A 26478-nucleotide genomic window follows, 5' to 3' on the forward strand; every position below is an offset into this window, starting at 1 on the left:
ATTAGGCCCCGTACACACGAGAGGATCCATCCGCTGGAATTGATCCGCGGACCGGCTCCAGCGGATAGATCCCCTGGTGTGTACAATCCAGCGGATCTGTTTCCGCGGATTTTTATCCCCTGGGATGGATTTCCAGCAGATATTAATTTGAAGACATGCTTTAAAATCTATCCGCTGGAATCCATCCCAACTGATTGATCCGCTGGTCTGTACAGACTCACCGGATCAATCCGTCCGAAGGGATCCCCCGCATGCGTCGTAATGATTCGACGCATGCGTGGAATCCCTTTTATGACAGCGTCGCGCACGTCGCCGCGTCATCATCGCGGCGACGGCGCGACACGTCATCGCGAGGGGATTTTGGCGCGGATTTCGATCCGATGGTGAGTACACTCCATCGAATCCAAATCCGTGGAAATCCTCGAGAGGATTTATCCGCGGATACGGTCCGGTGGACCGTATCCGCGGATAAATCCTCTCGTGTGTACTAGGCCTAAGTCTCTTGTTTGGACAGATTTAAGTGAGTTATTCCTAAAAATTACAGACCTACAGTATAAAACGCCAAATTTCCTTGCAAATAATGGTACCACTTTCAGCATGTTTTTTCTGAAAGAATCATACCGCCAGGGAGGTTAAGCATTATTAAAATCACTGCTCCCGAAAAAAAAAGCAGTTTTTTAAACTTTATTTGCATTGATACATGTCCCTTGGGGCAAGACCCAGGTCCCCAAACACTTTGTATGACAATAATTTGCATATTAACCTTTACAATTAGCACTTTTGACCTATAGACTTTAAAAGGATGTTCCGCGGCTTTCGAATTTGCCGCGAACACCCCAAATTGTTCGTTATTTGACCCAAACATAAAGCTCATCCCTAATTAAAGGGTTTATTAAGGTCACTTCCTCACTTCCTGTTCTTCTGTCTGTAACTACACACAGTAATGCAACACTTTCTCCCTGGTATGGAGAAAGCCTCTTGAGGGGGGAGGGGGCGAGCAGGAGGGTCAGGACACTATATACTTTGCAGATAGAGAAAGGAAATGTGTGTTAGTGGGCGTCCTGACACTCCTGCTCGCCTCCTCCCCCCTCAAGAGGTTTTCTCCACACCAGGGAGAAAGTGTCGCATAAGGCCGGGTACTAACGAGCAAACATGTACGGTGAAACCGGTCCGTCGGACCGTTTTCACCGTACATGCCTGCCAGAGGGCTTCTGTATGATGGTTGTACTAACCATCGTACAGAAGTCCGCGCGTAAACATTACGCGGGGCGTGTCCGCGTCCTCGCCGCGATGATGACGCGGCGACGTGGGCGGGCCTGCCATTTAAAGGCTTCCACGCATGCGTAGAAGTCATTCGACGCATGCGAGGGATGGCGGGCGCTCGGACATGTACGGTAGGTCTGTACTGACGACCGTACATGTCCGAGCGGGCAGGATTCCAGCGGACGGTTTTAAAACACGTCCAGGAATATTTGTCTGCTGGGTAAAGGCCCGGCGGGCAAATGTTTGCTGGAATTCGGCCCGCTCGCGCCTACACACGACCGAACATGTATGCTGAAACTGGCCCGCGGACCAGTTTCAGCATACATGTTTGGTCGTGTGTACGGGGGCCTTACTGTGTGTAGTTACAGACAGAGGAACTGGAAGTGAGGATTTCTCAGAAGAAATAAGGACATTTAAAAGCAAAATCGAAGGATAAGGTAAGTGAAGGAGGACTGCACTAAAGGTAAAGGAAGCTATTTAGGGGGAAAAAATTACCTTTACAACCCCTTTAACATCAGTGTCTGCCGATGGATGATCAACATCTGTCACAATGTAAAAAAAAACAATAAGGGAGGAGCATCCAAGTGCAGTATGTTTAAAACTAGGGATGAGCTCATTGTTCGGGTTAAACATAAGTTCGACTCAAACATCGGGTGTTCGCCCGTTCTTCGAAAAAAAAAATATATATACAGTCTGTGTATACAGGGCTCAAAATTTCAAATCCTGACCTACTAGTCAGGCTTTAAGAGTTACTCGCCACCAATTGCCCCAACCGATCCCTACCCTGCACCGCCCCTAATTCCCATCCCCGAAACACGCCCTCATAAATTATCTCATGAAGGGGGCGTGGCCTGCAGCGGGACCGGATGGTAGCGTGGTGAGCGAGCTCCTCCACCCACGAGAACGAAGCGGCACTAAACGACCGATCCAGGGCACAAAACTGACCCCAAAAGGGTGCGATCCGATCCGGGCACATACTGGGAGGATGACCAACAAGCGGAAAGGCTCCGCGAAACCCCAGCGTCTGATGGACATGTTCACGGTGCCACGTGACGGGGGCAGGCAAGATGGCGCCGATGCAACCTCAACTCCTGCGCCTACACACCAGGCCAAAAGCAGCGGAGGGCCTCGATCTTCGTGCGGGGAGCAGAGGGCTTCTCCCGACGCCCATACCTCTTCACCCTCACCATCTGCCAGCCCAGCAAAGACTCGGATGAGGCTGGATGATGCTGGATGCGGCCCTGCAACGAGCCCTGCCACAGATTCTGGGGATGACACACGTGAGTTACATGACTCTATTGCAACTTTCCCTACCTCTAACCAGCCTGTGATGGACACAGTCCTCAGAGACATGCTAGTGAAACTACGTAGCTCACTACAGGCAGACATGGTGAATTGTATACACAGAGTGAGTGGAGAACTGAGGGAAGTGGAGGGCAGAGTGGAACACATAGAATCCAAGATGGGGGAATATGCCTCCACCATTAACAGTCTGGTGGATGCAAGTGAAGGAGGAGAATGATGAATGGATCAAGAACAAGTTAGCAGACCTCGAGGACAGATCTAGGAGGAACAACATGAAAATAAGGGGGGTCCCCCAGTCAGTGCAACCCCCAGACCTGCGATCGTATGCGATCGATCTGTTCTCGTCTCTTCTCCCTGACCTTAACAACATGGACTTTACCATTGATAGGATCCACAGGCTCCCAAAACCATCCTTCCTCCCTGCTGCCATCCCTAGGGATGTGATCCTGCGCATGACTTTTTTCCATGTAAAAGAACAGCTCATGCAGGCGATGCGCAGGAATGAAAAAATCCCCTCCAGGTTTCAAAACTTACAATTTTACCCTGACCTCTCCCAACATACTCTGCAAAAAAGGAGGAATCTAGGTACAATTACCAAAGCTTTGAGAAACCGTGATATCTCCTACAAGTGGGGCTTCCCCACCAAACTCATCATCACCTACAGAGAAAAGTCATTCAATGTAGACTCAGTCGACAGAGGTATTGCCTTACTAAAAACCTGGGAAATTCTGCCAGCCCCTAGAGAGGAAGACAAGCCAACCTCGCATAACAATGCAGTCACCCCTGTTTGGAAGCAAGTTACACAAAGAAATGCCAAATCACACAAATGAGTTCGTTTTTTTTTCTTTTAAGTTTGGTACTTTCTTTTTAAACTTTTACCTATGTTCTCCTACAATTGTGATGCTGATCTAATCCTGGACTTATCAAAATCTCGTGGGATCCTGAATGGTTCCTGGGCATGAACTTATCCCCACCAACACCTGAGCAGCGTTCAGCTGCACCCGGGCATAGCCCTCACAAGCGATCTTCTGTTGCCATGGTAATGGCTAGTTGTTTGCTGATGTTTCGCTTAACTTCATGTTTTGTTTTTTCGTTCCTTTTTTTTTCTTCTTGTTTTTGGATCTACACAGTCACACTTGCTCCCTTGAGATGGAATCCGCTCGGAGGCTCCACCCGCTCTCCAACCTGCGAAACTCAAACACCACCACCGGCCTCTGAGAGAATTTACCGACCCGGGACCACAGTGAGTAAACTTTGCGCCAGACACATTCATCTACTGATGTCTAGACCACCCAGAGGGACCTTAGATCTCCCAAATGTGACTTTGCCACACAAAACATCACCTCCCATTACTACCAATGGTGATTAAGATTTTGTCTATCAACACTAGAGGTATGAACCACCCTGTAAAGAGAAAGTCCCTGTGGAGGGAAGCTATAATACACAAAAGTGACATTATATGCGCTCAAGAAACGCATTTCAGTAAAGAATCAGCGCCTCAGTGCTCCCACAGAAATTTCCCCAATGTATTTACCGCGAATGCGGACACCAAAACTAAGGGAGTCCTAATTGCCATTCGGGACACGGTCGCCTTTACCCTGCACAGGGAAATAGCTGATCCTGGTGGTAGATACTTGATTTTGATCTGCGATATCAATTCAGTTGCCTACACCATAGTGAACGTCTATGCTCCAAACGCCCACCAGGTTCAATTTTTCAATAAGCTACTAAGGAAAATACAACCCATCAAAAAGGGCCTCCTTCTACTATGCGGGGACTTTAATGCTGTGCCCGACATGAACATGGATACCACGTCCAAGGCACTTAGAGCAGGAGTGACACTACAAGAAGTGATCCATCAGGCAGAACTGTTTGATGTGTGGAGGTGTCACCATTCAGGTGAAAGAGACTTCACCTTCTTCTCGGCCCCGAATCGCACGTACACGAGAATAGACCTGTTTTTGACTGATTACCCTACCCTAACCAGATCCATTTCATCATCTATAAACGACATATCCTGGTCAGACCACGCCTCAATTTCTTTGACTCTTAGAGATGGCTCCATTACCAGCCCATCCCCTGTGTGGAGGGCCAACACGTTTTTGTTGCAACAACCCGTCAACAGACTACTTATTGAAAACCACCTGAAGGAATTTTTTCATATAAATGATGTACCTGATCAAGACCCATTCTCCTTGTGGTATTTAAGGGGTATACTTATTCAATTGGGGGCCAGGGCAAAGAGGCAGAAGCATTTAAAAATAAAAACCCTCATCGATGAAATTGCAAGGATGGATCGGGAAAATAAACAGGCACCCACTCACACAATCTCTACTAAACTAATGCAACTAAGGAGCGATCTCAGGCTTCTCCTACTGGAGGACTTTGAGAGGCATTCCAAGAGGTTAAGTATGACTTATTATGCACAGGGCAATAGAGCTGGTAAGATGTTGGCCAATAGAATTAAGGGACGTAGGATTAAAGCCAGAATCCCTCATATATTACACCCCGAGCACAAAATAAAACTACTCCACCCTCAAGATATGGCAGATGCCTTCAGTCAATATTATGGCGCCCTTTACAACCTGAAGGACGACAAAAATACGCCCCAACCCACTATCTCTTCGATAAATGACTTTCTTAATAAAGTCTCCCTGCCACAACTTTCCCCATCACAACTAAATTTTCTAAATTCCCCATTTACGGTAGAAGAAATACAAAAAACCATTGACTCCCTGCCGGCCAACAAATCCCCGGGACCTGATGGATTTGTGGGAGAGTATTACCAGCTGTTTAAATCCATCCTGTCACCTTACATTTTAAAGGTGTTTGACAAAGCAGCCGCCTCTTCGTCCTTTTCCCCCAGAAATGCTGGAGGCACTGATTGTGACCTTGCCCAAGCCAGGGAAGACTCCTGACACCCCAGCCAACTTCAGGCCTATATCACTATTGAACAATGACCTTAAACTATATGCCAAGCTTATTGCGGGTCGATTGGTGGACATACTGCCCACACTGATCCATCCGGATCAGGTGGGATTTACCAAGGGGCGTCAGGCCTCGGACGCTACGAGACGATTGGTCAATATCATTCATCTTGCGGGGGTTCAGCAAAGGCCTTCTCTGCTCCTCGCTTTGGATGCGGAGAAGGCCTTTGATAGGGTCCATTGGGGATATTTAGAGATGGTCCTCAAGAAATTTGGTTTCATGGGCCCCATTTGTGCGGCAATACTAGCTCTCTATTCAACACCCTCAGCTAGAGTGTTCACCTCTGGGACACTTTCCAAACCTTTTGCTATTACCAACGGTACCCGCCAGGGGTGCCCATTATCCCCTTTAATTTTCAATCTGATTCTAGAACCCCTCGCATCTTATATACGGACACATAGAGACATTAGCGGCTTCCTTTCCTCTAATACTGTACATACTATTAGTCTTTTTGCAGACGACATCATTTTGATGCTCTCAAACCCTGTCACTTCCCTGGCTTCGGTACATGATGCACTTCAATTATTTGGGACGATCTCATACTATAAGGTCAACGAGAATAAATCCTTTATTCTGGGGATGGGTATCAATGACACTGTACGGGGGGCACTCGGTTCGCGATTTCCATATGCCTGGAGCACTAAGGGCATTAAGTACCTTGGAATTGTATTACCAGCCAAGGCAAAGGAATTATTTACACACAATTACACCCCGTTCTTGGCTTCTCTCCCGGGTAGACTACAGGAGCTAGCTAAATCCGAGATGCTGTGGTCAGGCCGCTTAGCAGCCTTCAAGATGATGGTCCTCCCACAACTTATTTACTTATTCAGGACCCTCCCTATCCCTGCCCCTAACTCATTTTTTACTAAAGTCCAGGCCCTTATTAACCGATTTTTGTGGAAGGGTAAAAAAGCAAGGTGGGCATTTAGGAACTCGATAACGTCTAAAGGAGCAGGAGGGGTTGGAAATGTAGTAGTGAAAGACTATCATACAGCGGCTGTGTTGGCACAGTTGAGGACTTGGTTCCCGGACCCGCCTTCCACGAGATGGCGGGAATTGGAGGAAGTTCAATATCCACACGGAAGTCTACATGACCTCCTAATGGCATGTGCAATTCGAGCTATACCCACTGACGGGCTATCCCCTACAATGGTGGCCTCTCTGAAAGCCTGGGAGGTACTTCTGAAGGTCTCCCATTCGCAATACGCCAAAACATCTCTCCCAATACCGGTAACATACCTTACTGGCATCATACCAGACTTAAATATTGCCCATTGGCCTAATAAGGGAATAGTCACTATATCGGATCTAATGATAGGCCCAAGCGGGAAAACGTTTAGATCACTCCAGGTGGAGTTTGGCTTGGGAGAGGCTGACTACTTCACTTTCTTACGTTTGAACTATTTCTTTAGGACTGGTCCGACTCTCTCGATCCAACTCCCATGGAAAATCGTACTTTATTTGTCCAAACCATTTACTAAGATTAAAGGAATATCCCTATTTTACAATGTTTTGAACAACAAACTGGTATTTGTAAAATCTTCCAATATAGTAGCGTGGGAGGGAGACATGGGAGCCTCATATACATCAGATCAATGGCAGCGAGCTATCCGTATCTCCAACTCCTCCACCAGGAGCATCAATCTTTGGGAGCTCCATCAGAAAATAGTGTTGAGATGGTATTTAACTCTGTATAGGATATCTAAATTCAGCCCTCAGGCTTCTCCTCTATGCTGGAGAGGATGTGGGCTGGTGGGAACTCTGTTCCATGTATTGTGGGAATGCCCCGTCATTCGTCCAGTTTGGGAGGAGGTCTTCTTCCTGGCTGCCCAGGTGACGGGGGTGGAGGTGCCGCTGTCCCCGGGACTGGCGGTCCTTTCGCTGGGATTAGAATTTATCCCAAAAACTAATAGAGCAGTTGTATCCCATATTCTAATGAGTACTAGATTAGCAATCACTCGCCACTGGAAGGATCACACAGCTCCCACAATGCGGAAGATAATCACAACTACCAGTACACATATTGATTACGAACGGATGTTCGCAGCATCCCAAGGCAGGTCTATGGAAGCTCACGGGCGATGGAGAGCGTGGACTGAGTGGTTCTCCAAGATATAAGGTTGATATTGTTTAAGTTCTAACTATAATTCTTAATGAATACATGATACTATGGCTGATTGTGGATCCACATTTCAACGTTCAGTACTTAAGTTTTACCTTCATTCTTTTCCCTTTCCATTCTCCTCCCTTTTTGTCTTTTTTCTTTCCTCTTCCCTTTTGCGTTCTTCTTCTCTTTCCCTCCACCAACTCTCATGGCTCTCCTGGAAGACGACCCTCTACATGCATTCTATGAGAAACCTTGACGCATCTATCAGTTTTGGATGTGGGGGGCTCTGGGGCCTGGTGCGGGGGGCGGGGCGGGTTGGGCCGGGGGGGGGGCCCCTCGGGGGACACAGCTGGATCCCATTGGGGTGTCCGTGGGGGGTCGCCATCTGGCGCTGTCCGCTTGGCCCTTCCGGGCGATGGGCTCCACAGGGGATTCATAAATAAAGTTATGCATTATGACTATTTTGTGAAAAATTATAGTAGTATCGTCCGATATATGCCAGCACTATGTGGAAGTTTCTTTCTCCTCTTTGCTTTCTTTATTTTATATTGCTCTCAACTTATGTTGTTCAATGCACATATGTTTGTGAAAATGTCACCAATAAAAACTTATTGAATCTAAAATTATCTCATGAAATGACACTTAAAAGTTTTATGCAGAATTAAGTTACAAAAATAAATTTTATTTAATTGTTTTATTTTTTTAACAACTTTATCAGTACAGCCTCACCAGTGCCCACCATTGCAGCCTCACCTGTGCCCACCAATGCAGCCTCAGCTCACTTGTGCCTGCCATTGCAGCCTCAGCTCACCTGTGCCCGCCATTGCAGCCTCAACTCACCTGTGCCACCATTGAAGCCTCTGCTCACCTGTGCAGAGGATCATCACAAGGAACAATATGGAGGAAGAGAAAAGCCATGGGGTTACAGAGCAGATAGCCCGCTGTTACAGCTGAGTTTACATTACAATTGCCTCCACTCTGCTCATGGTTACACACAGCCCCACCACCTGACCCCGCGCCTGTGATAGACAGAATGCCAGTCCAATGCTGAGACGTGTTCTGTCTATCACAGGAGCGGGGTCAGGAGGCGGGGATGTGTGTAACCATGAGCGGAGCGGAGGCGATTGTAATGTAAACTCAGCTGTAACAGAGGGCTATCCACTCTGTAATCCCGCGGCTTTTCTCTTCCTCCATGCTCTCTTCCCCTGGGGCAATCGATGGGAGAACGGCTTGGATCAACCCCGCATTGCCGGCTGTACTCGCCCACCCACCCTACCCGCTCCCTGGCAGCCCAGCTCATCGCTAGAAACAATATTTTTGGGGGAAAATTTGAGGGCTGATTATATATATATATATATATATATATATATATATATATATATATATATATATATATATATATATATATATATATATATACTGCTCAAAAAAATGAACGGAGCACTTTGAAAACAAATCAGATCTCAACGGGAAAAAATCTCATGCTGGATATCTATACTGATATGGACTGGGTAATGTGTTAGGAATGAAAGGATGGCACATCATTTGATGGAAATTAAAAATTATGCAGCAAGCTAGTCCATTTTGCTGAAATTTAATTGCAACAACTCAAAATGGTCCTCAGTAGTTTGTATGGCCCCCAAGTGCTTGTATACATGCCTGACAACATTAGGACATGCTCCTAATGAGACGACGGATGGTGTCCTGGGGTATTTTCTCCCAGATCTGGACCAGAGCATCACTGAGCTCCTGAACAGACTGAGGTGCAACTTGGCAGCACCGGATGGACCGATACATAAGGTTCCAGAGGTGTTCTTTTGGATTTAGGTCAGGTGAGCATGGGGGCCATTCAATGGTATCATTTTCTTCATCCTCCAGGAACTGGCTGCATGCTCTCGCCACATGAGGTCGGGCATTGTTGTGCACCAGGAGGAACCCAGGACCCACTGCACCAGTCTAGGGTCTGACAATGGGTCCAAGGATTTCATCGCGATACCTAATGGCAGTCAGCAGGGTGCCATTGTGTAGCCTGTAGAGGTCTGTGCGTCCCTCCATGGATATGCTTTCCCAGACCATCACTGACCCACTACCAAACCGGTCATGCTGAATGATGTTACAGGCAGTATAAAGTTCTCCAGACCCTTTCACGTCTGTCACATATGCTCAGGGTGAACCTGCTCTCATCTGTGAAAAGCATGGGGTACCAGTGGCGGACCTGCCAATTCTGGTGTTCAATGGAAAATGCCAATCAAGCCATACAGTGTCGTGCAGGGAGCACAGAGCACACTAGAGGATGTCGGGCCCTCAGACCACCCCCCTGAAGTCTGTTTCTGATTGTTTGGTCAGAGACATTCACACCAGTGGCCTTCTGGGGTCATTTTGTAGGGCTCTGGCAGTGCTCATCCTGTTCCTCCTTGCACAAAGGCGCAGATTTCGGTCCTGCTGATGGGTTAGGGACTTTCTACGGCTCTGTCCAGCTCTCCTAGAGTAACTGCCTGTCTCCTGGAATCTCATCCATGCTCTTGAAACTGTGCTGGGAGACACGGCAAACCTTCTGGCAATGACACGTATTGATGTGCCATCCTGGAGGAGTTGGACTTTATAGGGTCCAAGTATCATGCTACCAGTAGTGACACTGACCCTAGCAAAATGCAAAACTAGTGAAAAACATCAATAAAAGATGAGTAGGGAAAAAAATGTCAGAAACCTCCACCTGAAAAAACATTCCCGTTTTGGAGGTGGTCTCATTGTTGCCCATCTAGTGCACCAGTTGTTAATTTCAATTAACAGCAAAGCAGCTGAAACTGATTAACAACCCCCTCTGTATACACCCCTCCCCCTCTGCTACTTAACTGACCAGATCAATATCCCAGGAGTTCTGATTCAAAAGTGTTCCTTTAATTTTTTTAGCACTATATATATACACTCCGCATCCAGTGTAACATATATCTGCAGTGCAGTACTGGTTTACTTTTGTGAATATACTTCAGGTGTATTAATTATATATATATATATATATATATATATATATATATATATATATATATATATATATATATATACACTCTGCATCCAGTGTAGCCTATATCTACAGTGCATTCCTGGTGTACTTTTTTTACTACACTTCTGGTGGTGTACACAATACAGTGCACCCTTAGTAGTGCAGTTGCTACTTTTTTTATGGTGGTGTACATAGTACACAATACAGTGCAGCTGTAGTAGTGCACTTGCCACTACCCTTCTGGTGGTGTACACAGTACACAATACATATCATCCGTAGTGCAGTTGCTACTACTTTTCTGGTGGTGTACACAGTACACAATACGGTGCAGCTGTAGTGCACTTGCTACTACACTTATGGTGGTGTACACAGTACACAATACATATCATCTGTAGTGCAGTTGCTACTACTTTTCTGGTGGTGTACACAGTACACAATACATATCATCCGTAGTGCAGTTGCTACTACTTTTCTGGTGGTGTACACAGTACAGAATAAAGTGCAGCCATAGTGCAATTGCTACTACTACTTTTCTGGTGGTGTACACAGTACACAATACAGTGCAGCCATAGTGCACTTGCTACTACTTTTCTGGTGGTGTACACAGTATCTAACAGTGTAGAGTGGTGTTGCAAAACAAAATATACATCATGTCCGGAAGGTCACCAAGAAGAGGCAGATGCTCACAAGCCACTAAAAGAGGGCAAGCAGGCTCTGTGTCTACAGTCAACAGTGCTGGATGTGGACATGGTGCATCCCCTGCACGTGACCGTGGGGCCCGATTGTGCTATTTTTCTGCTGCTGGTCGTGTTATTGAGCCACAACATGCAGAAGAGTTGGTAGAGTGGATAACAAAGCTGTCCTCATCCTCCTCATCCTCTGTCACCCAGGCTCAGAGTAGTTTGCCTTCCAATGCAGCTGCCAAAGCGGCCTATTCCACCAGCTCTTTGTCCACAGTCACTCCTTCCATAGCCCCACCATCATGCACCGAGGAGTCCCCTGAACTATTTGACCACAGTGTCAGGTACATGCTGTTGGAGGATGCGCAATGATTTGAAGGTTCTGATGATGGTACCCAGGTTGAGGAAGGGAGTAATGTGAGCCTAGAGAGAGGGGGTGTCCAAGAAGGACAAGAAACTGGCAGTCATGTTTCCCCAGCTGCAGCATACTGCCAAGTTTTCTTCAGTGACGAGCAGGGAGGGGGTGATGAGGTCACTGACTCTACTTGGGTGCCTGATACAAGAGAGGAGGAGGAGGAGGCACATCTCCAATGAGGCAGGTTGCCCTCCAGGGGGAAGCTTAAGGGCAGCCACCCTATTGCATCACACCGCATGGCGCTGCTGACTCCCCGCTGATTTTTAAAATTTCTTTGGTGTGGGCCATTTTTGACACATGGGCAGCAGATTGCACCGTTGCTGTTTGCAACTAGGGATGAGCCGAACACCAGAACCTTCGAACGGACCGAATGTTCGCACTAACATTTAGAACCCCATTGAAGTCTATGGGACTCGAACGGTCGAATTCAAAAGTGCTAATTTTAAAGCCTAATATGCAAGTTATTGTCGTAAAACTGGTTTGAGAACCCGGGTCTTGCCCCAGGGAACATGTATCAATGTAAAAAAAGTTTTAAAAAAGGTTGTTTTTTCTGGAGCAGTGATTTTAATGATGCTTAAAGTGAAAAAAAAAAAAAAATTCCTTTAAATATCGTACCTGCTGAGTGTCTATAGTATGCCTATGAAGTGGCACGTGTTTAATACTGTCCCTGCACAAAATGAGATTACTATAAGAAAAAATTCATTTAAAACTGCTTGCGTCTTTAATGTAATGCCTGGTCCCTGCAATATGGATGCAAATCATTGAGAAAAATAGCATGGGTTTCCCCCCAGGTCATTACAAGCCTCTTTGGCCCTATATACTTTGAACAGCAGTATACAGGCGGTGAAAACAAGACAGGGACTGTAGGTTTGCTGTTAAGTAGTATCTGTTTGTAATTTTGAACTGGTACTTTTTTAAATTGTAGCTCCAGCCATAAAATCTATTTTTAAGCTTTTCTGAAAACATAGATAAGGGTTAACCCTGTAACATTTGTTTTGCTGTCTGTGTGCATCTGTTCAGAATATTTCAATTCACTTTCTGTCCCATTGACAATTTTTTTTTTTAAATGTGGGTTTTTTAGTGAAACAAGGATTGGTGATAAAGCATCAGTGGACAGGAGACACCTCTTACAGAAGAGAATTTCCCTTCCTAGGGGTAGATTTCCTCTCACTTCCTGTTGTCTCCTTCCGTTTGCAAGTAAGTTGGATGTTTGAAAGTAGGGGCCTGCCGTATATACTCTGCATAAATTTGGGCCCTAGGTGTTGGTGTTGCCACATCACTGTAAGCCCTCACAGTTAGTCTTGGTGGGCGCTGGAACGCCCTGCCGTGTGAACTAATATATCAAGAATTGTAATTACATGCCATTGTTGAACAGTGATAGAAAAATTGGGCCTTTGGTGGTGGTGGTGCTGGTGCCACAACACTGCAACCCCTCACAGATACTCTAGTTGGAGTGCAGGAATGAGCCCGCTGCAAAGTATTGCATCAAAAATTTTAATTACACGCCCCTATTAAATAGAGGCAGAAAAATTATGCCTTAGGCACTGGTGCTGGTGCTACAACACTGCAACTCCTCACAGATACTTTAGTTGGAGCGCAGGAATGAGCCCGCTGCAAAGTATTGCATCAAAAATTGTAATTACACGCCCCTGTCAAACAGGGGCAAAAAAAATGGGCCTTAGGCACTGGTGGCGGTGCCCAGAACCAAACATGTTCTTACAAGCTATCAGCATGATCATTGAGGAGGAAAAGGATAGTCACTCAGCATAACAGGATAGTCAGCCAGCATCAGCATAGGCAGTCTTGAAGGGATCTGACATTTAAAAAAAAAAATTTCAGTTACATCAGCATCAGGTGCTTGGTAGCTGGTGGTGATCCAAGCCTGATTCATTTTTATGAAGGTCAGTCGATCGACCGAGTCGGTGGAGAGGCGCACCCTGCGATCGGTTAGAAAGCCTCCAGCAGCACTGAATGTGCGTTCTAAAAACAACGCTGGATGCAGGACAAGCCAGTAGCTCAATTGCGTACTGTGCAAGCTCTGGCCAGTGATCCATCCTCAAGACCCAGTAAGCCAGAGGATTTTCGGTGGGAAAGGTGTCCAAGTCTGATCTTGCCCCTAGGTATTCCCGAACCATGTAAAACAGATGCTGGCGATGGTTGCTGGAACCGGTCATACCTTGGGGCTGCGGACTAAAAAATTCTCTGAACGCATCGGTCAGACGGCCATCTTCTCCACCGCTCCTTCTGTAAATGACCGAAGCCTTAGCAACACGTTGTCCAGGACCAGGATTTTTAACCTAGCAGTCTCTGGGAACACGTTGCACAGACCATTCTGCAAGGCCTCCTGAAGATGTTTCATCTTCTGCTCCCTCTGTGCGGGCAAGATAAGGTCCACAACCTTACTCTTGTAACTTGGATCAAGGAGGGTTGCCAGCCAGTAATGATCCCTCTCCTTGATAGCACGAATATGAGGATGCTTCCGCAGGCTTTGCAGGATCAGGGAGGCCATACAGCGTAGGTTTGCTGAGGCAAACTGTACCTTGTCCTGCGTCCTTCCTAGCTGCCAGCAGAGTCACCCAATGCACCGTTAAAGATGGCAAACGTCCCTGTCCATGCCTGCTGGACCATGAGTCAACAGTAATATGCACCTTACCACTGACTGCCCTGTCCAGCGAGGCATGGACATTGCCTTCCACATCCCGGTGGAGAGCCGGAATCGCCTTCTGTGAGAAAAAGTGGTGTTTGGGAACTTGCCACTGGGGTACCGCACATTCCACAAACTCACGGAAGGGGGCAGAATCTACCAACTTAAAAAGCAGCAGTTGAAGTGCTAGCAATTTAGCTAAGCTAGCATTCAACCGCTGGGCATGTGAACGGCTGGGAGAGAACTTCTTTCGGCGCTGCAGTAGCTGGGGCAGGGAAATTTGCCTGGTACAATTTCCCATCGGTGTACCGATAGTAGATTACCCGCAAGTACTTGGCTGTGACACACCTAATTCTACACCTTCAGTCCTATCAGTGCAGGCTTCAGAGAGGACTGAGGGTATAGTGGAGTTGGAGATCCCAGCTGATAAGGCGCAAGGAGAGGTCCGCCTTGTTCTTTGGTGTGGGTCTTTGAGGTACGCTTGCCAACGATCTGCATGGCAGGTCGACATATGTCTGGTCAAGCATGTGGTGCCCAAGCGGGTGATGTTTTGGCCACGAGAGATACGCTTGAGACATATGTTGCAAATAGCAGCAGTGCGATCTGATGCACTCGTCTCAAAAAAGGCCCACACCAAAAAACCTTTGGAATAACTCTAAGAGACAGCAGCGCCCTGCACATGCGTAGCTCTGCATTGTGATGCAGTCGGTGTGCTGCCCTTAAGCTGGCCCCTGGAGGGCATCCTGTCTCGTTGGAGATGTGCCTCCTCCTCTCTCCTATCAGGCACCCACGTAGAGTCAGTGACCTTATCATCCCCTCCCTCCTCATCACTGTAGAAAACCTGGCAGTATGCTGCAGCTGGGGGAACATGACTGCCAGATTGCTGTCCTTCTTGGGCACCCCCTCTCTCTGGGCTCACGTTACTGCCTTCCTCTAGCTGTGTACCATCATCGGAGGCTTCAAATACGCTGCACATCCTCCTACAGCATGTACCCAACACTGTGGTCAAACAGTTCGGGGGACTCCTCAGGAGGACATGGTGGGGCTAGGGAAGGACTGACTGATGCCATTGAGCAGAGGCCGCATTGGCAGCTGCTTTGCCAGACAAAGTGCCCTGAGCCTGGGTGAGAGAGGATGAGGAGGATGAGGATGGCTTGGTCATCCACTCTACCAAGTCTTTGGCATTTTGCGGCTCAACACGGCCAGCTGCCAAAAAAAGGACGAGCGTGTCCCACAGCCACGTGCTGATGAGGATGCACTGTGTCCACAACCAGCACTGTTGCCTCTAGACGCAGAGCCTGCTTGCCCTCTTTTATCGGCTTGTGACTCTCTGCCTCTCCTTGTTATCCTTCCAGACATACTAATGGCCTGCAGAGAACACAGACAGTACACCACGTGAAAGTACTTGCAGCAATATCCCCTGCCTGTAGTTTTAATATGAGCAGATCCCTGCCTCTAGGAGTAAATATGGGAAACACCAGCTTTATGTTAGGTGTACAATGTGCAGAGGACACAGACAGTACACACACCATGTAGCTTTAGGTGCACACTGCAGAGGACACAGACAGTACACCACGTGAAAGTTCTTGCAGCAATATACCCTGCCTGTAGTATTAATATGAGCAGATCCCTGCTTCTAGGAGTAAATATGAGAAACACCAGCTTTACGATAGGTGCACAATGTGTAGAGGACACAGACAGTACACACACCACGTAGCTTTATGCCGCGTACACACGATAATTTTTCGGTATGAAAAAAACAAAGTTTTTCCAACTTTATCATTAAAACGATGTTGCCCACACACCATCGTTTTTTTTAAATGCTCTAGCAAAGCGCGGTGACGTACAACACATACGACGGCACTATAAAGGGGAAGTTCCATGTGGATGATGCCACCCTTGGGGCTGCTTTAGCTGATTCCGTGTTAGTAAAAGACAATTTGCACTTTTCTGTCTGTTACAGCGTGATGAATGTGCTTACTCCATTATGAACGGTAGTTTTACCAGAACGAGCGCTCCAATCTCATAACTTGCTTCTGAGCATGAGCGGGTTTTTAACGTCGTTTTAGCCCACACACGATAATTTTTTACAACCCGAAAAACAACATTGTTTAAAACGTCGTTAAAAAATGCAGCATGCTCGGAAAAAATTGTTTTCGTTTTTCAGATGCCGAAAAATTATGTGAAGCCCACACACGATAATTTTAAATGACATTTTTTTAAAACAATGTTTTTTTCATGCCGAAAAATGATCGGGTGTACGCGGCATTAGGTGCACACTGCAGAGGACCCAGACAGTACACCACGTGAGAATACTGCAGCTAGCACAATCACCTGCCTGCCTGTCAGTAAATTAGGAAGAGTGGATCTAGCTAAACTATACAGTGTATAAATATATATACAACACCTGGGATGCATATATATCCTCTACACACTGTAACTCTAAGGCCCCGTACTCACGACCAAACATGTCTGCTGAAACTGGTCCGCGGACCAGTTTCAGCAGACATGTTTGGCCGCGTGTAGGCACGAGCGGACCATTTTTGGGCGGATCAGACAGGTTTCCAGCGGACAACTGTTTCCTGGACTTGCTTTAAAACAGTCCGCTGGAAACCTGTCCCCCCGACATGTACGGTCGTCTGTACAGACCTACCGTACATGTCCGGCTGCCCGCCATCCCTCGCATGTGTCGAATGACTTCGACGCATGCGTGGAAGCATTTTAAAGGCAGGCCGCCCACGTCGCCGCGTCATTGTCGCGGCGACACCGCGTAATTGACGCCGCGACACCGCGGACACGCCCCGCGTATTGTTTACGCACGGACTTCTGTTCGATGGTGTGTACAGCCATCGAACAGAAGTCCCCGGGCAGACATGTCCGATGAAAACGGTCCGCGGACCGGTTTCATCGGACATGTCTGCTCGTGAGTACTCGGCCTAACTGACTAGCCTGCCTGCCTGCTCTATCTACCTGCAATAAATGACACTCTCTCTCTGTCTTCTCTTAACTACCGCAACACACTACACAAGGCCGACCTGCAGGCAGCCTTTAATAGTGTGGGGCGTGTACTAAACCCCCTGAGCCATAATTGGCCAAAGCCACCCTGGCTTTGGCCAATTATGGCTCTCCGTTTTTTGCAAGCTGTGATTGGCCAAGCATGCGGGTCATAGTGCATGCTTGGCCAATCATCAGCCAGCAATGCACTGCGATGCCGCAGTGAATTATGAGCCGTGACACGCCACTCGAATTTGTTGCGAACGGCCCGTAACGTTCGTATTTCGACGAACTGTCGAACATACGATGTTCGAGTCGAACATGAGTTCAACTTGAACACGAAGCTCATCCCCATACACATGTATATAATATGTCAGAAACATACATGACATATATTTCACACATTTACTACCCCTCTTTTTTGTTTCCACATACTGTATATGTTTATACACATATATCTATCTCTGCATTTCTTTCATGTATTGGTGTTGGGTTTTTTCACATATAGAGCATATTAACCCATAATATACTTAGATATTTATATATATTTTTCATTAATACATTCTATAACTTTTTCCCAACATGTTGTTTAATGTGATTATTCACATAGGGCCAGATTCACAAAGCACTTGAGCCGACTTAACTCGAGATGTGCGGCGTAATTTAAAGATGCGCCGCGCGTATTTTTGCGCCCGATTCTCAAAATGAGTAACGCCTGAAATCTAGTTGTTTCCGTCCTACCTAAAAAAATTACACCGGCGCTTCTTCGTGCGCAAAATACGCTAGACACACCGCTGTTTTGCTAGGCAAAGATGCAAATGAGGGAGATAAGGCGATCCACAAAATTAAGTGTGTGCGGCGTAGATTACGCCCTGTGCGCTTCTGTTAGTTTCATGGTGTAAAATTACACTTTATAAAAGGTGCCCTAACTTTACACCTGCCGTGTAAATGTCAGCTAAAGCAACACCATTAAGGAAGAGCTGAGCACACACACTTGCAGGACAACAATCTGTATGCCAACATGCCAGGGGCATCCATGCGCATAGCTAGACTAGTGACTTTAGTAACCAAGGGTACCCCCTCTTCTGAGGGAACAGCAGTAAGGAGACGCCTCGCAAAATGTATCTTTGCACAGTAAACACACACATTAATTATGTCACAATGAGAATGCATGAATGCACACCCAATGTGGTCCCTAGAACAGACACATCACATGCACATCTAATTGGATTAGATCCAAGTACCCCCCAATGGTACTTGGGAGCAGTAACACCCCACCACGGCTCCAATTATGTCACTGTGCATTCATACACCATTCACATGGACCTGGGATCACTTCTCCCTGGTCCTGGGGACCCTACTCCACCAAAACTGAGGGTGACACCCTTATTTAATCAGGAATGCCACCCCCACATTCATACATCATTCACACACATTAAACAAATCATAAGTACAGTATACCAAAAAAAATAATAAAAATAAAAAATCAAAAGTACCCCCATAAATTATCTGCGACGGCGAAAGCTATGCCTGGGCCACCCACGGGCACAGGCACGGCCAACCAGAGGAGCCTCCTGGGGGGGGGGGTGAGCAAGGGAAGGAGGATCCTCCTGGGGGGGTGAGCAAGGGAAGAAGGATCCTCCTGGGGGGGGGGTGAGCAGGGGTAGGAGGAGACTCATGGGGGGGTGAGCAGGGGTAGGAGGAGACTCATGGGGGGGTCAGCAGAGGTAGGAGGAGTCTCATGGGGGGGTCAGCAGGGGTAGGAGGAGCCTCCCCTGGTGACTGTCCTCTTGCTGGCCTGCCCTCCAAGGCCACTGCTATCCTGGTGAGACACATTGTGAGGGCAGCCGTATTGGCCTGGCCAGCCCGGGTATTGGCCTGGACAGCCTGGGTCAGGTCACTCACCTCCTGGGCCACGCCTGTTGTGGCGGTCTGCAGGTCACACAAGCATGTGATGACCGCCAAGGAGTTTGTGGCCACATCAGTGAGTGACTCCTTAATTGCAACCAGGCTGTCCTCCATCTGGGTCAGAGTCTGCTTGATCTGACCCAGCTGGCGGGTCTGCCGGGCATTGTCCCTCTGCAGACTGGCCGACAGATGCTCGGCCACCCCCCTGGTCTCATGGGTCGCCATCCTGCCTGCAGCCGTGTCTTGTGGCCTGGGAGGAGGGGAGAGAGAGACCCTTGTGGGTTGAGGCCTGTTGGGGGAGGAGTGGGAGGGGCTACCCCTGATGGTGGCCTGACTGCTGCCAGCCTCAGGGGTAGTCTCAGGGGTAAACAAATCCAATGCCAAAAGGACATGCCTGGCAATGTCCATATCTTCATCCTCCACCCCCTGATCCTCATCCCCCTCAACCTCATCATGGGGGGCGGTGTGGCCACTCCCCTCCCCTGGGGACCCCTTCCCTTCTTGGGACTCCTCAGCAGCCTCTTGTCCTGGGGATGGTGCAGCAGCCTGGCCCGATGGCCCAGCACCCTCCTGGACATCTGTGGAAGACACAAAACATTCACAGGTTGGAGGATCCACACACTTGGCACATCTTCCCTTCCCCCACCCACACATGCTAATCAGCAGATGGAAAAGCCCAAAACGTACCTGTCCTCACAGGAGAATCAGATTGATAGCCAAGCAGGCCCACCACCTGCTGTGGGTGGAAACACCGGGCCACTGCCCATTCCTCCTCACTCAGCCTGATGGGGCAGGGTGCGCCTCCTCCAGTGCCCCTGGCATGGGCACTTATCCTGGCCATCTTGTCCCGGACCAGGCTCTTAAGATCGTTGATCTTCTTTTGTATCCCACCGGGGGTCCTCGTCTCTCCCCCCCGCCGCATTGATCTGATCCGTTATTTTCTGTATTATCGCCTTCCTCCTGGCCGGTGGGGTGTTCCGGCTCTCAGGGCCATGTAAATAACGCCCATATTGGGCGATGCACCGAGCAAGAATCTGCTTCTCTATGGTAGAAAAGTTCAACTTCCTACGCTTCGGAGCCATACCACCCACCAACAACAAAAAACAAACACAACAAACAAACAAAAATACTCACACAACAAACAAACAAAAATACTCACACAACAAACAAACACAAAAATCTAACCACACAAGCAGACAGCTACTACAAATTCAAAAACAAACACGGGAAAAACAAACAGAAAATACACACCAGAAAAAAGACAATCAGAAAAACCAAACAGAAAATACACTCAGGAAAAAAACAATCAGAAAAAACAAACAGAAAAAACACTTAGAAAAAAAAACACAGCTAATATACTCTACTACTCCTACACAACTTTTCTCTAACACTCAACTCACCAACAAACGACAGAGCAGAAGCAACTTGCTCTAGGAAAGGGGAACACAGGGATGTACTTTTGCAAGGGAAGTGTGTTTGTCTGGGGCTATTTATACACAGGGCGATTCTCAAACTAAGTACGCTTGGCCTTTTACCTATCTCACTGATTGCGCCGAGCCAAGTTCTGAGCATGCCCAGTGAGGTGCAGATTTGTGCGCGCATGCGCAGGACGACCAGCCATTCATTTGCATGGGGTGATGGCTCATTACAATGGAGCACGCCCACTTCCTTCCCACTTGCAATAACCCCGCCTTACGCCTCGGGATTTAAGTTACGCTTGCGCAAATTGGGCTGCAAATGCACTGTGGATACGGCACTTACGAGAAAAAATTAGGGCGCCGTAACTTAAATGACATAAGTTTTGACTAACTTAATTTGCGCCGCTGGTTGTGAATCTGGCCCTGAATGTCCACTTAATGTTTATATATACAATTTTTCTTAAATTAACACATTTATGTAGATTTCATCATGAACACTTTTTCACTAAACACATATATTCTTAATTGTCTTCATCACTTGCAATGGTTTTATCCCTTCTGACCATGCACGCATGTGGTCTCAACAACTAACTAATTTTTTAATTGGATGTAATTTACCATTTGCTATTGATCACATGATTATTAGGTAAAAGTATATATTTTAAGTGCATCTTTTTGAGTGTTAGCTATGACTAAGCACTAAGCATTAGTGCAAAACGCGTCGGCTGTGTGTCCTATTTTTGCTGTGGCTTGTAGTGCTTTTATCCTATTTTACCAATAAAGGCAACCAAAAGTTTTTTTGGAGTGCGGCTGTCCATACATATTTCCTTGTCTCATGCTCTGCGCATTGCCGGCACCCGTGGTTTCTGAGAGAAGACTTATTACCAAGCACATCCATCTGGAGCGGTTGCTCCCTTTCCCAACAGGGACATTTGACCCATGTTCCATGTTTGGCTCACATCCTGAATAGTGTTGCTCACGAATATTCGCATTGCGAATATTCGACTCGAATATAGCATATTCGAGAAATCGCGCTATATTTCGAATTTCGCGGTGAATATTCGCAATTCCGAATATTCGCATTTTTTCAATTTGATTTTTAAAACAGATCACATCCTATCGACGTCTAAAAGCATTGCTGGTATGATTAGAGACCCTGGGCCGAGTAGCTAAGCTGAGGCGATCCTTTTATGTTGCCAAATTGAAAAAAAAAAATTGCGATTTTTCGCTATTGCGAATGCGAAAATGATTGCGAATTTTCGATAACTGTGGTAGGAGAACTCTGATTGTCTCTGATGCAAAAGGGGGGGGGGCTTTGTGTATGTGTATGTTATGAATATTTGTATGTTTGATATTATTATTTTTTGTAAGAAGGAAAAAATTGCGCATACCTTAAAAAAGGGGAGAATACAGCAGCAACTCAAAAATGTTATACAACATAAATTAATACAAGACAGAAAATGGAGTCTCTCTACAAGAATAAAAAATATGTCTAGTGACAAGACATGTGGGCAAATTATAAAATAAGCAAGCGCAAATAACTTGTGAAATACACAGTGAAACAAATATATAAAGAAATATAGTCCCAATAATAGAAAAATAATCTTTCATAAAAATGTCTTTGATATGTGAAGTGAAAAAAAGTCCAAAGCATGCAGCATGAACGTGTTCAATCTTCAAGGTGTTTGATTGACAAACGGCTGTGACAGATGGATAGAGTAAAGAATCACCACCAATGCAAAACACTTTTTATTTTCTATTGTAAAATATCAAGAATATTCTGAGCCAATCAGAGTGCTCCTTCCGCATTTGCCGAATATTCGCAATTATTTTGTATTGTAAAATATCAAGAATATTCTGAGCCAATCAGAGTGCTCCTTCTGCATTTGCCGAATATTCGCAATTATTTTGTATTGTAAAATATCAAGAATATTCTGAGCCAATCAGAGTGCTCCTTCCGCATTTGCCGAATATTCGCAATTATTTTGTATTGTAAAATATCACGAATATTCTGAGCCAATCAGAGTGCTCCTACAGCATTTCTCGAAATTGCGCAATAAATATCGCATTCGCATGTTGCGATATTTCGATAAAATATCACGAATATTCTGAGCCAATCAGAGCGCTCCTCCAGCATTTCTCGAAATTGCGCAATAAATATCGCATTCGCATGTTGCGATATTTCGATAAAATATCACGAATATTCTGAGCCAATCAGAGTGCTCCTACCGCAGTTATCAAAAAATCGCAATTATTTTCGCATTCGCAATAGCGAAAAATCGCAATCATTTACTTTCGATAAAATATCACGAATATTCGAATTTAGCGAATATATCTCGAATATTCGAATATATATTCGAGATATATCGCGAAATCGAATATGGCATATTCTGCTCAACACTAATCCTGAATTTGGTGGTGCAGCGGTTCTTGAGCAGGTACCCAGGCTTACAGGATCTCCTGAGGCAGGCCAGAAAAGTCTGTGGTTATAATGCCAGTGCTCGGCTGGCTGACATTCAAATGGAATGCAACCTGCCCACCAACCGCCTCATTTGTGACATGCCCACCAGGTAGAACTCAACATTGGCAATGCTGCAGCGGCTGCACATGTAGCAGAGGGCCATCAATGAGTACCTGTGTGAGTATGGCACCAGGACAGGGTCAGGGGAGCTTGGCTTTTTTTGCCATGCCAGTGGCTACTGATTAAGGATGCATGTACTATCCTGTCACCATTTGAGGAGGCCACGAGGATGGTGAGCAGTGTCAATGCACGCATTAAAGATACTGTCCCTCTTGTCTTCCTGTTGGAGCACACGCTTCATGGAATAATGGACAGGGCACTTGAGGCAGAACAGCGGGAGGAAGAGGAGGACTTCCTTAGCTCTCATGGCCCCTTTTATCCAGATAGTATTCCTGCGGACCCACCAAACACACAAGAAGAAGAGGAGGAGGATTGTGTCAATATGGGCATGGAGGATAACTCTCAGTACCAGTCTTCAAGGGATAGTTTTCAGACCCCAGAAACCCAAGGAGTTGTACATTGCTGGGAGGAGGTAGTTGCATATCATGTGATCCTTAGTGACCCAGAGGACTCAGAATCAAATGCCTCTGCAAACTTACGCTGCATGGCCTCCCTGATTCTGCAAAGCCTGAGAAAGGATTCTTGGTATCAAGGATATGGATCATTACTGGCTGGGAACCCTTCTTGATCCACGTTACAAGGGTAAGGTTGCAGAACTCATCCTGCCTTCGCAGAGGGAGCAGAGGATGAAAAGATTTCTTCAGGAGGCCTTGAAGAAAGGTCTGTGCAATGCATTCCCAGACCCTGGGAGGTTGCAATTTCCCGGTGCTGTACAACGTGTTGCTGAGGCTTTGTTCAGTCAGAGAAAGAGCGGTGAAGAAGGTGGCCGGCTGATCAATGCCTTCAGACAATTTTTCAGTCCTCAACACCAAGGTCTGATTGGTTCAAGCAACCATCGCCAGCGTCTTCATTACATGGTGCAGGAATTCATTACAAGGTGCAAGAGCAGACCACGAGACCTTTCCAACAGAGCATCCACTGGGTTACTGGCTATTGAGTATGGACCACTGGCCAGAGCTTGCTTAATATGCAATTGAGCTACTGGCCTGTCCTGCATTCAGCGTTCTTTCTGAATGCACATTCAGTGCTGCTGGAGGGTTTGTAACAGATCAAAGAGTGCGCCTGTCCACAGACTCAGTTAATAGACTCACATTCATAAAAATGAATCAGTCTTGGATCAGCAGCTACCAAGCACCTGATGCTGATGTAACTGATTAAATTTCTTATGGATGTGGGATCCCTTGAAGACTGCCTATGCTGAGTGACTATCCTATTCCCCCTCAATCTTGATGATGCTAGCTTCTAAGAATATTTTTGGTTTAGGGCACCACCGCCACTGCCTAAGGCCCAATTGTTCTGCCCCTGTTTAACAGGGGCATGTAATTACAATTTTTGACCTAATATTTCACAGCAGGACCCGTTCCTGCACTCAACAAGAGTATATGTGAGGGCTTACAGTGTTGTGTCACCACCACCACCCATCAATGGCCCAATTTTTCTGCCGCTGATTAACAGGGGCATGTAATTAAAATTGTTGATCTAATATTTCACAGTAGGGCCATTTCCTACACCCAACAAGAGTAACTGTGAGGACTTACAGTGTTCTAGCACCACCAAAACCAAAGGCCCAATTTGTCTGCCCATGTTTAACAGAGACATGTAATTACAATTGTTGATATAATATTTCACAGCAGGGCCAGTTCCTGTGCTCAACATGATTATCTGTGAGGGGTCACAGTATTGTGGCACCACCAAAGGCCCAATTTTTCTGCCCCTGATTAAGAGGGGCATGTAATTACAACTCTTGATATAATATTTCACAGCAGCCAACCAGAGTAACTGTGAGGACTTACAGTGTTCTGGCGCCACCAAAACCAAAGGCCCAATTTGTATTCCCCCATTTAACAAAGTAATGTCATTAAAATTTCTGATCTAGATTTTGTATATTGATCTACACTATATTTCTGTATACCAATAATAATATACTAACTTGTATAATCTGAATGCTAATATTCACTACTCCGCCTAATATGTTCCCTATGCCTCATCCCCTAGATCATTGTCATCCTCTTAGGAAACCCTAAACTCATATCCCATATCATACTGTACTGAAATGTAATGTTTTATTTCTTGTCTTCCAAATAAAACCTTTTTGAAAACAAAAAAAAAATTCTGATCTAATATTTCACATTAGGGCCCGTTCCTGCACTCAACAAGAGTATTTGTGAGGGGTTACAGTGTTCTGGTACCACCAACACCTGAGGCCCAATTTTCTGCGGAGTATATAAAGCAGGCCGTATAGTAAATATATTGCTGTTCAGAGTATATAGGGCCTGGGGGACCCCCACGCCTTTTTTGGGTGCAGGGTTACCCTTAATATACCAGACCCAAAGGGTCTATAGACACCCCTAGGCACAACATTTTAAGGAATATTTAATTTTATTGTTTCACTTATTAAAATCACTGCTTCTGAAAAAACAGCAGGTCCCCAAATACTTTTTATGGCAATAACTTGCATATTAGCCTTTAAAATGAGCACTTTTGATTTTTCACATTGGTCAAAGACCAGAGCACTTTTTGCGATTCGGCACTGTGTCACTTTAACTGACAATTGTGCGGTCGTGCGATGTGGCTCCCAAGCAAAATTGGTGTCCTTTTTTCCCCACAAATAGAGATTTCTTTTGGTGGTATTTGATCACCTCTGCTGTTTTTATTTTTTGCGCTATAAACAAAAATAGAGCGACAATTTTGAAAAAATGCAATATTTTTTCCTTTTTGCTATAATAAATATCCCTCAAAAATATATAAAAAACTTTTTTTTTACTCAGTTTAGGCCAAAACGTATTCTTCTACCTATTTTTATTAAAAAAATATTGCAATAAGCGTTTATCGGTTGGTTTGCGCAAAATTTATAGCGTTTACAAAATAGGGTATAGTTTTATTGCATTTTTATAAAAAAAAATTTTTTACTACTAATGGCGCCGATTTTTTTTCGTGACTGCGACATTATGGCGGACACTTCGGACAATTTTGACACATTTTTGGGACCATTGTCATTTTCACAGCAAAAAATGCATTTAAAATGCATTGTTTATTGTGAAAATGACAGTTGCAGTTTGGGAGTTAACCACAAGGGGGCGCTGATGGGGTTATGTGTTCCCTGAAGTGTGTTTA

Source organism: Rana temporaria, chromosome 1, assembly GCF_905171775.1.
Source record: "Rana temporaria chromosome 1, aRanTem1.1, whole genome shotgun sequence".
Taxonomy (NCBI): Eukaryota; Metazoa; Chordata; class Amphibia; order Anura; family Ranidae; genus Rana; species Rana temporaria.